The sequence below is a fragment of the Cnephaeus nilssonii genome (assembly GCF_951640355.1).
Source record: "Cnephaeus nilssonii genome assembly, chromosome: 20".
Taxonomy (NCBI): domain Eukaryota; kingdom Metazoa; phylum Chordata; class Mammalia; order Chiroptera; family Vespertilionidae; genus Cnephaeus; species Cnephaeus nilssonii.
Genome location: NC_137091.1, coordinates 37,804,945 through 37,820,362, shown reverse-complemented (window position 1 = coordinate 37,820,362; position 15,418 = coordinate 37,804,945). Strand labels below are relative to the sequence as shown.

General features: G+C 44.6%; 1 pseudogene across 1 annotated transcript; it reads left to right on the top strand.

The window, feature by feature from the left end:
• Window positions 1-12,430: 12,430 nt before the first annotated feature.
• On the top strand, window positions 12,431-13,302 carry LOC307116303 (putative monooxygenase p33MONOX; annotated as a pseudogene). Its single transcript has one exon. The product of its transcript is annotated as a putative monooxygenase p33MONOX (transcript).
• Window positions 13,303-15,418: the final 2,116 nt, after the last annotated feature.

The window sequence follows — 15,418 nt, the reverse complement described above, 5'->3', positions numbered from 1 at the left end:
GCAAAATCCTTCCCCAATTTCAGACAACTAAACCAAGATATTAGGTATCTGGCTCAAGCCTCAAAGCTAAAATTGGTAGTTGGGGAAGGAACTTGGTATTTGGAAGACAATCAGGTGAGATTTCTTTTTTTTTAAAATTGAATAAATCTTTATTGTTCAGATTATTACAATTGTTTCTCCTTTTTCCCCACATAGCTCCCCTCCACCCGGTTCCCACCCCACCCTCTGCCCTTACCTCCCCCGCACTGTCCTCAACCATAGGTGTACGGTTTTTGTCCAGTCTCTTCCCGCACCCACCACACCCCTTATCCCCTGAGAATTATCAGTCCACTCCCTTTCTATGCCCCTGATTCTATTATATTCACTAGTTTATTCTGTTCCTCAGATTTTTAATTCACTTGATTTTTAGATTCACTTGTTGATAGATATGTATTTGTTGTTCATAATTTTTATCTTTACTTTTTTCTTCTTCTTCCTCTTCTTAAAGAATACCTTTCAGCATTTCATATAATACTGGTTTGGTGGTGATGAACTCCTTTACCTTTTTCTTATCCGTGAAGCTCTTTATCTGACCTTCAATTCTGAATGATAGCTTTGCTGGGTAGAGTAATCTTGGTTATAGGTTCTTGCTATTCATCACTTTGAATATTTCTTACCACTCCCGTCTGGCCTGCATAGTTTCTGTTGAGAAATCAGCTGACAATCGTATGGGTGCTCCCTTTTAGGTTATTAACTGTTTTTCTCTTGCTGCTTTTAATATTCTCTCTATGTCTTTTGTTCTTGGCATTGTAATTATGATGTGTCTTGATGTGGTCCTCTTTGGATTCCTTTTATTTGTGGTTCTGTGCACTTCCTGGACTTGTAAGTCTATTTCTTTCACCAGGTGGGGGAAGTTTTCAGTCATTATTTCTTTAAATAGGTTTTCAGTGTCTTGCTCTCTCTCTCTTCTTCTGGCACCCCATAATTCTGATGTTGGTACACTTGAAGTTGTCCCAGAGGCTTCCTACACTATCTTCAAATTTTTGGATTCTTTTTGCTTTTTGCTTTTCCGGTTGAGTGTTTTTTTGCTTCTTTGTATTTCAAATCTTTGACTTGATTCTTGCGTTCCTCTAGTGTAATGTTGAATCTCTGTATATTATTCTTTATTTCAGTCAGTGTATGCTTAATTTCTAGTTGGTCCTTTTTCATATCCTCGAGGGTCTCACTAAATTTATCGGGCTTTTCTAGAAAATTCTTGAAAAACCTTATAACCATGGTTTTGAACTCCATATCCAGTCGTTTTCCTCCATTTCTTTCGTTTGTGATCTATTTTTTTTGTCTCCACATTTTTGCTGCTTCCCTGAGTTGGTAGGGTAGCTTTGTGTGCTACATGTCCTATATGGCCCAGTGGGTCGGCCTCCCCAGTTACCTGAGGTGGACACTCTTGGTGCACCCCTTTGTGGAATGTGTGTACAGCCTTGTTGTAGTTAAGTCTTGATTGTTGCTGGTATCACTGGGAGGAATTGACCTCTGGGCCAGTTGGCTGTGAGGATCAGCTGTGTCTATGCCAGGAGAACTTCTGTGCTGGAGACAGCCTTATGAGACAAGACTTGCAAAATTGCAAAAACCTCTGTGCTCAGCTTGGATGGGGCGGAGTCTCAGGACTGAGCAGACAGTCTTGGCTTCCCGTCAGCCCTGCCCTATGAGGCCCCTGGGTCTTAGTGTCCCTCGGTAATCGCTGCAAGCACCTCTGAAAGAAAGCTGCCCTCGAGTTTCGCTCACTGCCAGACAGTTTAGTTTCTCCACCAATGAATCTGGATTCCCAGATTCTCGCCTGGAACTGGAGTTCAGCGCAGTCGGGAGCTTCCGGTTCACTCCAGCTAGAGAAAGCCAGTGGCTACTTCAGCAGTCAGTCCTCTCTGCACGCACTCACACGCGTGCCTCCAGACCCCAGCCCTCCACGGCTCCCCCAAGTCTCCGTGTGCCTTTCTCTCTATCTGACAGTCCAGACTCCCCTCGTATAAGCCTGGGTCCACAGGGGCTTGCCTGGAACTGGGGTTCAGTGCAGTCGGAACTGGGGTTCAGTGCAATCAGGAGCTTCCTTCTCCCTCCTGCCAGAGAAAGCCAGCCAGGCACTCAGCCGCCCTTCCTCTGCGCGCATGTCTCCGTACCTCAGCCCTTTGCAGCTCCTCTGATTCTCCGTGAGCTTTTCTCTTTCCTTCTAGTTGTAGAATTTCCACTCAACCAGCTTTCCTGTGGTTCTGGATGATGTCCGTTCTGTCTTTTAGTTGTAGTTTTGAAATTGTAGCGTGAGGCAACAGTTTAGGTGCTTACCTATGCCACCATCTTGGTTTTTCCCTATCTATCAGGTGAGATTTCTTAAATCTTCTTTTATTCCAAGGATGTTTAATATATATTATCACTGTGCCTGGCTCTGTGTGAGATGCACTGGGAAAAATAAAGAAAATGACAAGGCCAGCATGTAAAAGTTTTCATCCAAGAAGTATTTGGAGCCCTGACCGGTTTGGCTCAGTGGATAGAGCGCCGACCTGCGAACTCAAGGGTCCTGGGTTCGATTCTGGTCAAGGGCATGTACCTTGGTTGCGGGCACATGTCCAGTGGGGAGTGTGCAGGGGGCAGCTGATTGATGTTTCTCTCTCATCGATGTTTCTGACTATCCCTCTCCCTTCCTCTCTGTAATCAATAAAATCAATAAAATATATTTTTTTAAAAAAGAAGTAGTTGGAAAACTAAGAAGATTTATCTCAAAGAATTTCTTTTTTCTATTACTCAAACAATTGCACGATCTTTTGAAGTTATGTGGGCAGAAACCCGTGACAGGTTTGGTAATGAACTGTTATGATTGTAGACCAGGGAGGATAAAATTGACAATTTACGCACATGATGCAGTGACCTGACTCTGGTTGTGATGGCCCACAGAATCGTTGCAGAATAACAAACCTCTCCAAAATATGTTGTTGTAAAAACAATAATTCATTATTATGTCTCCTAGTTTGGCAGGTGTCCTGCACTCATGTGGGTAGTGTATTTTGTGGCTTTAATCAGATTGTGGTGGGTAGTAGAGTTTTCTGATGGGTGTTTTCCTCATGTCTCACACTTCACTTGAGCTGGATGAAAGAGCTGGGGACTGGCTGGTTGTTTCTCTTTACACAACCTTCATAGCTGTCTTAGACCTCATCAGCTCACCTAGGTTTCATGGCTGCCATAGTGATCCCTTGAAAAGGCCCAAGCAGAAGGTGCAAGGTGTAATAGGACCTAGCTCTAGAAGCCATGCTGTGCCACTCCCTTCACATCCGAGTGTTCAAAGGTGAGTCAGAGAGACAGCCGTAATCACGTGGAGGAGACTACACTAGGGCAGGGGCATGTTGACTTGTGGTTCATAGAAATCATCCTAAGAGACTAGCTACTGCTCCACCGTCAGGCCCCAGAGACATTCACACTTCCCACAAACCCAAAACACTGACCACTTTCTACGGAATTTCCAAATCTAATACAATTGCAGCAACAAGCTTGGGACAGAAGTCCAGCATCTCACCATCTAAACCAGGACCTGGTGCTCAAGAAGTGAAGTGATTATAACTTCTCAGGTGCAGTTCCTCTCAATATGTGCACTAAAGGGACAAAATACCTGCCTCATACATGCCAGACATACGTGCTGAAACAGACAGAGAAAAAATGCAATCTACATCTCTCTTTTAACAGGCAGCCATAGGAGATGTATAGCAGCCACCACTTTGTTTCATATCTGAAAACCAGCCAGGCTCATATCTACCTGTTTCTTTGGAATTGTTTCTCTGCAGCAATAGCGTCCACTCTCCTTTCTCAGCTTCTTTGAGTTCCTGCCTAGATGTCAGAATTCTAGGGGCTCTGATAATCAGCCTCTTAGCAAGTCTGAAGAACCACTTAGGAGACACACTACTTAGAAGAGATTATTCATAAAAATAGACCATAGAAGATTTAAGAAAGTCTTCTGGAAATAGCCTCTTTCTCCACAAGGACTACCTTGGGCATCAATCACATGATCTCTCACCATGTCCATTGCCACAGCTGCTTCTTCTTCAACTCCAACCTTCTTAACTGTAATGCTTCTTTCCTTAGTCTTCCTCCAACCTAACATCCAGAAGCCTTGACGTGGCAACACATTGCTAATGGCAGTGTTCAGCCTTTCTTCTGGGTTTCATTTCATACTGGAATGACATTTTCCCCTCACTATCTGTAAATTCTTGAGTTTTGATTTGGCACAATCTTCTCCTTTCATTCTTCCTGTCTCCATCTTGGTCATTTCTGCATTTTGGTAATAGGTGCTAGGGCCTCATCACTAGCCTGTAATTTATTTTTTAGGGAATTAGCTAATTCCTTCACTAAGTGGATGAAAACTATCCTGGGGCCCTTGGCTTGGTCAGCAGAGCATGAGTTAGATTTCATATCTACTTTCCCCTTGGCCGGTGGTCATCTTATTGGAATAGCCTAGCCAACCCTACCTGGTGGCCCTGCTAAACAAACTCAAAATAATTGCCCTCTCTTTGAATGATATTGGTCACCTCAGTCCACTTCCCATGGATTATTACATTCATCTTTATCTTTTGTGCTCATGGTGCCAGTAGTGATGTCTCAGATACTAAGATATGACATAGAGAGTCCAGGGATTAGTGTTCCACAAGAAATCTTGAAGTGCTTCTGGGGACTTACCCAGATCCCATTTTTCTCAATCCTCCTCAATCCAAATCTCCCAGCAGATAAGGCATATCTCAAAAATAGAAAGACATTCCTAGAACTTAAAGCCTCCCCTCCCCTCCCCTGTCCTCTCCTCTTTGTCTTTTGTTCATCCATAACTGATCTGACACCTTAAAGCAGTCAGTTCTATTCTAATATTGTCCTTGACAACCAAGTCTACCAAAGCTTTCCTCTCTGTGGTGCTGTCCGTGGTGCTGACTAATGTGAGGCTAATGGAGGTTAGCACTCTCTTTCCAAGTGAAGGGCAAGACAGACAGAATAAGATGACTTTTTAAAAAAAATAAATAAATGAGTCATAGCTCAAAATCCATTTGATGGATGAAGCATAAATTTACTTTAGATTTTCTCACCAAAAATTCTGAATTATTACAGATTTTTCTAACAGGAATTCATATGCAACAGAGTGTAAGCCTAGAGAAGTACTCAATTTTCATCATTATTTTATATACAGACCATGCAATAACTATTAAAACAGTTTACCAGTGTTTCTCCAAAGGAACCAAGATGCTGTAAATGTTGCTCAGAAACTGCAATATATTATTATTATTTTAAATATATTTTTCTTGATTTCAGAGCAGAAGGGAAAGATGGATAGAAACATTAATGAAGAGAGATAATTACTGATTGGCTGATTCCTGCACACCCCACACTGGGGATGGAGCCTGAAGCTCAGGCATATGCCCTTGACCACAATCTAACCTGGGACCTTTCAGTCCTCAGGCTGACACGCTATCCACTGAGCAAAACTGGCTAGGGCGCTAAATATTATTTTCATTTTTATAAATCTGCAATTGTAAAACAGGCCTACACTGCACTCAATGGTCTCATGAACTATATATTAAGATGGATGGGAATTTCCTTACTCTTCCTTCACAAAGTAGACACGACATTTATATAGAGATAATAAAGCAAAGCTATCAATTATTCTGAATCTTAAACCATTAATATTTTAATCAATAATGGGTTAAAGTGAAAATTAACCAGAAGGTGCAGCATATTAAAGCAAACAGATGAACTATCCACAGCATGTTTATGGTACTATAGCAACATTTTATATTTAGGGTCCAAAAGATGAGTTAAGTGAATATCTGGAAAATATTAAGGAAACATGATCCTTATCAAAGAGGCTTTGAGAGCCCAAATAGGAGGCTTGTGCTTTAAGGACTTTTGTGAGCCTTGGGAATCTATAAAACAGAAAAGCAATAAGGTCATTTTCTGGCACCAGAAACTATTTAATGAAAACCAAGTGTCTATCACACCTGAAATTGTCCCATTCCCAGGGTCCCTACTGTGATAGCTGTCACGTGGAGAGAAAGCCTGGTTTAGCAATTGTGGGTGTTAATTCTGTGGGGCCTCACACAGAGAACTTACTTAAAATAGATGTGAAGAGGGAGTGCAGGAGTAAATGAGTGACTGAGTGTGCCTCAGCTCTAGGCTGAATATCTAACCAGGGACATTGTTTAATGTTCATTGCAATATCATTCATAATACCCCCAAACTGGAAATAATCCCTATATCAAAAATAAGTGTCCCCCCCTCCCCCATTGCCTCCCACGGCCTCACCTTCCCAAGAAAACCACATTCTGAATTTGTTTATCATTCATTGTTTTTATTTATGGTTTTATAATCAACTAGAGGCCCGATGCATGAAAATTCGTGCAAGAGTAGGCCTTCATTCTCCCAGCTGCCGGCACTGGCTTCCCTCCAGCATCCGGGACCTGGGCTTCCCTCCTCCGGCCGCCTGCAGGCACCCAGGACCCGGGACCTGGGCCGGCTTCCTTAGGGCCGCCCACAGGCACCCGGGACCCCGGCTGGCTTCCCTCCGGCCCCGGCTTTGTCAGGAAGGACGTCCAGAATGATGTCTGGAATAAGTCTGGTCTAATTAGCATATTACCCTTTTATTATTATAGATGTCTGCAAAACAATTATCAAGAAAACTACAAAACACATATAATTTAATGGAAGACCTGACCTTGTGGATACATACCTTATTAATGCAGAATCATTTTTTTAAAAACTTTATTGTTGAAAGTATTAAATATCTCCCCTCTTTTTCCAATTGACCTCTCCCACCCTGCCCCCACCCCCAAGTCCAGGCCTTCACCACCCTATTGTCTGTGTCCATGGATTATGCAATACACGTATGAGTTCATTGGTTGATCTCGTCTCCCTCCTCCCCTGCCTTCCCTCTGAGGTTTGACAGTCTGTTCTATGCTGCTATGTCTCTGGGTCTATTTTTGTTCATCAGTTTATGTTGTTCATTGGATTCCACATAGGAGAGAGATCATGTGATACTTATCTTTCTCTGACTGGCTTATTTTGCTTAACATAATGCTCAATGCAGAGTCATTTTTAAAAGATTCAAATTCTCACCCTAGCTGGTTTGGCTCAGTGGATAGAGCGTCAGCCTGCAGACCAAAGGGTCCCTGCTTCGAATCCAATCAAGGGCAAGTACCATGGTTGCAGGCTACTCCCAGCCGGGCCCTGGTTGGATCTTGTGCAGGAGGCAACCAATCAATGTGTGTGTTTTTTCAACTCGATATTTCTCTGTCTTTCCCTCTCTCTTCCAGTCTCTCTAAAAAACAATGCAAAAATATCCTCAAGTGAGGATTTTTTTAAAAAAAGGTAGAGGAATTTCTTCTTATAGAAAAAGATAAATAACTGGTCTGTTTAGACTGGAGTTGACCCATTAAAGTATTTGGAAATGTCTCTCAGTTTGACAAGATTTGGATCACAAACCTTTTTCAAGAGCTGTGGACGTATTATCCACCACACTGAAGATCAATCCCAGCCATATCCCCTCAATTAGGGGACTTGGGGAAGAGGTACTCATCTAGACTCCTGGGGTGATCCTCCCCAGGTAAGGAATATAGTCGTATAAACTGACCTATGTCAGAGGGATTGGAGGCCCAAGAAGAATCAGAGGCATCCAGACATATCTGTTGGAGGTCATGAGGCTGAGAATCCCATGATGCATTCTGCACCAGTCCCTCCAGATTGCTCGATATTAGAAGTCTTAGGGAGTTCATGGTCATAAACATTCACAATGCTGGGACTCGGGGGATGAGTGTTTGTAGAGGGTACAGATAAAGAAGTCTCCTCCTCCTTCACTGAAATGGTTTGTTTTGGTGCTTCTAGTGCCACACTAGGCTGACTTCATAGCGGCAGTTGCCTTCTTTTGACACGCTGGTTCTTGAACCAAGTCTGGGGAAAGAGCAGGTAAGCAGGTTAATAAAGGGGGATGGGTTCAAAGGGGAATCCTACATGCTCCTCAGGAGTTAGGTTGCTTTGGTGTGCAAAAGCTAGTCTCACATCTCTTCATATTTAGCTGAACAAGGGATGTCCTCTATCTCCTGGTGCCCTGGGGTTTGGAGAGCAAAGGGAATATGGGATTGTGCTAAACATACATAGAATAGGACACAGCACTCTGGATCAGGAGGTGAAAGGGGCTCTGTCTTGTTGGATGCTCTTTTTTTCTGGATGCTCCATCTTCTTTTCTGAAAGAAGATTGTTAACTGTGAGAACATGGAGTAGAAATCTAGCTTGGGGTACCTTCGGGGTCATCCAGGGATTTTTACACCCTGAATCTTCTGGGGCAAGGCATTGTGGGAACCACACCAGGGTTCCCGGATAGTCAAGGTCAATGAGAGCATAGAGGCCTTGTTGTCAATACACCAGAATGGCCAAGGCTGCTCTAAGTATGAGCCTAATCAGGGTGCCCAAGGCCAAGGTACCATACACAGCTGCCAGGCCACAGGGATCTCACGGCGCGCTGTGCCCTTCTGTGACCCAAATGATGGATGTCAGGGTTGGCAGCTAGCCTTCTTTGTCTGTGGAGTAATACACAGGTTACTGGCCAGAGAGAGGAGAGAAAGCTCAGAGAAGCAGAGGAGCAGGCACAGAGAATGTAGCTCCTATGTGTGCAGGAGGGAGGAGAGCGCAGACGGAGCTGAGAGCTGATACTGCTATGATGTAAGGTAAGAGCTCATAGAGAGCTCAGATATAGCTACCATGTTAACTAGCCAGTGTGCTGGGAGAGAAGCTCGGAGGTAGTTACTATGTGAGGCTACGGAGACCAGCCAGTGTGCTGGGCAGGGGAGACAGGAGAAGCTGCTGAGGCCGAGAGCTCAGGTACCGCTACAATGTGAGGCAGTGAGTTTAGGAGGCAGCGTGGGGCTGCTCAGATAATAGCTATGTGTACAGAGACTAATGCTGCTTTGTGGGAAAGATGTACATGTTAACCAGCCAGTGTCTGGCTGGTTGCCTGTATGGACTTTGCTGTAAAGAACTGTTTTGTCTGACGGCTATGTGGCCATTGGCTTCTACAATAAGGACTCATTCTTAAACACCCACAGCTTCTCATGGCTTCTCTGTCCAAGACCTGGTATAATAGGAGGTCCAGTCCCTAGGCAGGGGGGCTCAGACCTGACACCTCTAATTAGTGAGCAGAGGATAAAGGAGGAACTTGGACTATGTTGCCAACAGTACTACAGTGGGCAGGGTTTGAGGAAGAGCCAGCCCTGGCGTAGTCGGGAAGAATTTTAGAAGAATATATGGACTCAGAACAACTCAGAGCAGCAGTGCTGAGCAGTGCTCTTACTGTCTCTGAGAAGCATATATACACTGAGTGGCCAGATTATTATGATCTCTGAATGCATAATAATCTGGCCACTCAGTGTATATCCTATATAATAAAAGGCTAATATGCAAATTGTCCCCTCGACCAGGAGTTCTACCAGCAGGCAAACCGGCCAACCACCCATGTCCCCTCCCTCTGGCCAGGCTGGCCGGACCCCACCCATGCACAAATTCATGCACCAGGCCTCTAATATATATCTACACTAATAAAAGAGAAACATGGAAATTGACCATACCTCCCCTACGCCCACAAGCCACGCCCACAAGCCAATCAGGAGTGAGCATGCAAATTAACCCAACCAATATGGCTGCAGCCACGGAGCATGCAGGAGGCTTGGGTTTCCCCGGCGATGGAGGAAGCCAAGCTTCCTTGCTGGCCCTGGCCTCCGCTCAAGGCTACAAAGTTTTAATTATAGAAGGTAAATACATCCCAGATACCAGGGCCTCCACTTGGGTCACTGGGGGGTGTGGCCAGCCTGCAAACCACCACAGGCCCCTCTCCCAGGCCTCCCCACACCACAAGGGAACCCCCACCCTGATCCGGGACACCCGTCAGGGCAAACCAGCCAGCCCCCACCCATGCACCAGGCCTCTATCCTATCTAATAAAAGAGTAATATGCAGCTGGGTCAGAGAGCCACAGAGCTTCCAAAAGAAGGCCCAAGGCTCCACAGCAGCTTGCATTGCTCCACAGCTAGGCCTCATCTGGGCACCTCCAAAACCCAAACAAAGAAGAGGAATCTGCAGATCTATCTGTAGCTCCTGCTGGGTGGCTTCAGGCAGTGGCTGAGTTTGCACCTCCTTAGAGATCCAAGAGCCAGTGTACCCAGTGGTCAGAGTGAGACCATCCAGATTAAAACTCTTCACATCCATAAAAGACACACTCAGGGGGCAGACTCTGTGAGCACCAAAGCCCTACTGAAGCAAGTCCTGCCCTATAAGGGTGTCTCCAGCACAGAAGTTCTCCCATTGTAGACACAACTGTTCCTCACAGCCAATTGGCCTGGAGGTCAATTCCTCCCAATGATACAACAACAATCAAGGCTTAACTACAACAAGACTGTGCACACAGCACACAACGGAGTGCACCAAGAGTGTCCACCTCAGGTAATTAGGGAGGCTGAGCCACTGGGCCCAATAGGACACCTAGCACACAAAGCCACTCTATCAACACAGGGAAGCAACTGAAATGTAGAGACAAAGAAACAGGTCACAAATGAAAGAAATGGATGAAAGCAAACTACTGGATATAGAGTTCAAAATCATGGTTATAAGGTTACTCAGGAATCTTCTAGAAACATCTGAGAAATATAGTGAGACCCTCAAGGATATGAAAAAGGACCAATTAGAAATTAAGCATACACTGACTGAAATAAAGAATAATATACAGAGATCCAACGGCAGACTAGAGGATCCCAAGAATCAAGTCAAAGATTTGAAATATGAAGAAGCAAAAAACACCCAACCAGAAAAGCAAAAAGAATCCAAAAATATGAAGATAGTGCAAGGAGCCTCTGGGACAACTTCAAGCGTACTAACATCCGAATTATAGGGGTGCCAGGAGAAGAGAGAGAGCAAGATATTGAAAACCTATTTGAAGAAATAATGACACAAAACTTCCCCTACCTGGTGAAAGAAATAGGCTTATAAGTCCAAGAAGTGCAAAGAACCCCAAACAATTTGGGCAAAAATTGAAAAAGGATCCCCAGTCAAATTTATAGAAAATATTCCTTTATTAACCTTTGGTCGAGAATATGTTTGTATATTTTCAGAAAACAACTCCGAGACCATGTGGATTCCAGCAAGAGAGGAATCGACAGGACTACTCCAGCCATGAAGACAGAAGAGAAGCAGTCCAGAGACGGAAGACGCTGATGTGGCCTTCCCATACTAGCAGTTAGCAGCTGTGCATCACTGCAGATTGCCCAGGACCAAACCGGACAGAGTCGGACCTGCATTACCACCATTTGTCCACCATCCAGAACTGAAATGTCAGTGCTGACATGTACACATAAGGAACTGTTGGACATTGAAATTGGGTCTCAAAAGAACTGTTGGCCCAGAAAAAAACTCACTACACACTGATTCATTTGCCTGTCACCATTACCATTATTGCTTGTCTCATTTTCGGTTCTTATAAGTGTATTTCTAATAGCACATGATCTCACTCATCTAGGGGAAATAATGAACAACATAGACTGATGAACAAGAACAGACCCAGAAACAAGGAGGCATGGATCAGACTGTCGGGCCTCAGGGGGAGGGTAGGGAAGGGTGGGGGTAAAGGGGGAGACCAACCAAAGGACTTGCGTGCAGGCATATGAGCCTAACCAGCGGTTAAGGACAACAGGGGGGTGGGGGCATGTGTGGGGAGGGGTGTGGGATGGGAATGGGGGGACGAGGACAAATATGTGATACCTTCATCAATAAAGAAATTAAAAAAAAAAAACAAAACAAAACAAAAAAAAAGAACCCCAAACAAAAGTAATCCAGAGAAGACCACACCAAGACACATCATAATTAAAATGCCAAGGGCAAAAGACAAAGAGAGAATATTAAAAGCAGCAAGAGAAAAACAGTTACCTACAAGGGAGTACCCATACGACTGTCAGCTGATTTCTCAACAGAAACTGCAGGCCAGAAGGGAGTGGCAAGAAATATTCAAAGTGATGAATAGCAAGAACCTACAACCAAGATTACTCTACCCAGAAAAGCTATCATTTAGAATTGAAGGTCAGATAAAGAGCTTCACAGATAAGAAAAAGCTAAAGGAGTTCATCACCGCTTGTGTCTCTCTCCCGCTTGAAAAAGACAGCAGCATCCTCAGTTGCCAGCCCTCTCTGAGGGCACGCCTCCGTACCTCTGCACTATACCTTCGCAGCTCCTCTGAGTTTCAGTGAGCTTTTCTCTTCCCTTCTCGTTGTAGAATTTCCACTCATCCAGCCTTCCTGTGGTTCTGGATGATGTCCGTTTTGTCTTTTAGTTGCAGTTTTGAAGTGGTTTTGTGAGGCAGCAAGTTCAGGTGTTTACCTATGCCGCCATCTTGGTTTCAAGAAGTGCCCGCTCTTGAGCCTAGTGGGCCCCTAGGCAAAATGTTCCTGCCCATCAGGATGTGCCTACAGGCATTCAGCTATGATGATGCCCTAGAGGATCCTACACCCATGACTCCTCCTCCACCAGACATGGGCAGCATCCCCTGGAAGCCAGTAATTTCGGAGCGCAAGTATCAGCACCTCACCAAGGTGGAGGAAGGAGAAGCCAGTGTCTCCTCCCCTGCCATGACCCTGTCATCAGCCATTGACAATATGGACAAGGTCCCACTGGTGAAGGCTAAAGCCACCTGTGTCATGATGAGTTCTCTGAGTACAACACAGACCCAAGAGAGCATTCAGCGTTTTGAGCAACAGGCAGGGCTGAGAGATGCTGGCTACACACCTCACAAGGGCCTTACCACCGAGGAGACCAAGTACCTTCGAGTGACAGAAGCACTCCACAAACTAAAACCACAGAGTGGAGAGATAACGAGGGAAGAGCACCCCCCAGCAGCACCCCCCACTCTTCCCTTAAGCAGAAGCTGAGAGGCTGGTTCTCTTCTGGCTCTTCCACAGCCTTACCTGGCCCAAATTTTAGCACCATGAATTCGGGACGCGGGGATAAAGACAGAAACTCGGCAGGTAAATGGAGCCTCTTTGGACCAAGATCCCTTCACAAGTCTGATTCGGGAGGCTTTGCCACCCAAGCCCTACAGCGGAGCCCAGAAGCCTTCACCAATGGAACTGATGTGCATGCCGGCCACCCGATGGCCGAAGATCCAGCCACCTTCAAGCTGCCCAAGATGGACCTCCCAGTGATGGAAGGGAAGAAATAACCACCTTGGACCCGTAATCTCAAACCCCGTGACTTGAATGTGCTCACCCCCCATGTCTTCTAGAGCTTTCTCTTCCAGTGACTGGATAGAGGTATCTTGCACCCACTTTCTTATTACCCTGGCTCTGACATAGGAATGGTTTGGCTTAAAAACAAAACAAACTCTTAACCTGAGGCTAGAACTGGAGACATAATTGGTTTTTTTCAGAAACATTAGTGCAAAGCTTGTCCTTGTGTGGAAGAAGCCATTGTGCATTGCTTTAATTTAAAGTTAGACTAAGTAATCTCAGCAGTGACGGATGGGGGCCTCATCTCCTATTTTTGCATTATTCAGCCTGGACAAGAACTTGATCATTGCTTACAAAGTAAATAATGCTGGGGTCGTTCCCAAGCCAAGAATTCTCGATTCCTTTCAAGACCAGGGTCAGCGAGGGCATGGGCAAGTTGGGGAGTAGAGGTGCTCACTGACTAGTCTCTGGCCCTCTTGATGGCTGGTGCTGTGTGCTCCATCCTTGTGGGTGCAGGGGCCTATAATCAGTTTGAGATCTGGACACGAAGAAAAGCCAGAGTTGGCAGGGACCCTTCCCTGCGTGGAGACTGGAGCCCTCACAATGGCTTTCACGCAGAGCCAGTTCTTACTGTGATGCCTCCAGGGCAGTTCTGCTGGGCAGGGCTTCTCTTTCACATGTCAACAAACACAAGTCTTGCATATCCTCTGCTGCACTTTAAAGTGAGATTACGTTCACTCCAATTTGGTAGAAAAGTTTCTAAGGGAGAAAACTCAGCCTGCTGCTTTGGTACAGATTGATAGATGTTAAGGTTTGTAAAAATAAATATGGTGGTAACTATACGTACATTCTAGTCCAGATGTTCATGTGAAACAAGAGTCACCAGGACCTGAAACTTTTTCTAAGAGCCACGTGGAAGGATGAAAAAAGGTTCTATATGCAACCATTGCCCCCCAAATGAGCCTCAGACCTGCATAAACACAGAACTTACTGGGGACAGAAACCAGGGAAAGCACCTCACCATGGACATGTTTGGTCCTTGTCCTGAACACTGTTTCAGATCTCTGCTGTTCTTGCTTTGGAGGGGTCATGTCTACATAGGGAGCTGGGCTGAGCCTTCCACAGAGAGGCCCTGGAGTCTCAAAGGATGAGAACAATTAATTTATTTGTGTCTTCTGTCAAGCTCATATCTCTTACTTGTTTTGACAATAAAATTCCTTACTACTTTCAAAAACAAATAAATATATTTAAAATAATAATAATATTTTTCAGTTTTTGAGCATCATTTACAGCATCTTGGTTCCTTTGGAGAAACACTGGTAAACTATTTTAATAATTACTGCTTGGTCTGTAAGTGAAATACTGATGAAAATTGAGTACTCCTCTAGACTCACACTCTGTTGCATATGAATTCCTGTTAGAAAAACCTGAAATAATTCAGAATTTTTGGTGAGAAAATCTAAAGTAAATTTATGCTTCATCCATCAAAGAGATATTGAGTTATGAGATATCTATTTAAAGAATAAAATAAAATAAAAGTCCTCTTATTCTGTCTGTCCTGCCCTTCACTTGGAAAGTGCTAACCTCCATTAGCCCCACATTAGTCAGCACCACGGACAGCACCGCAGAGAGGAAAGCTTTTGCGGACTTGGTTGTCAAGGACAGTATTAGAACAGAACTGACTGCTTTGAAGGTGTCAGATCAGTTATGGGTGAACAAAGACAGAGATGTGAATAGTAGAGAACAGAAAAAAAGAGGCGAGGAGAGGAGAGGAGAGGAGAGGAGAGGAGAGGAGATAAGGGAAGGGACGACTTTAAGTTCTAGGAATGTCTTTCTATTTTTAGATATGCCTTATCTGCTGGGAGATTTGGATTGAGGAGGATTGAGAAAAATGGGATCAGTGAAGTCCCCAGAAGCACTTCAAAGATTTCTTGTGGAACACTGATCCCTGGACTCTCTATGTCATATCTTAGTATCTGAGACATCACTACTGGCACCATGAGCACACAAGGTAAAGATGAATGTAATAACCCATGGGAAGTGGACTGAGTTGGACAATATCATTCAAAAGGAGGGCAATTATTTTGAGTTTGTTTAGCAGGGCCACCAGGTAGGGTTGGCTAGGTTATTCCAATAAGATGACCACCAGCCAAGGGGAAAGTAGATATGAAA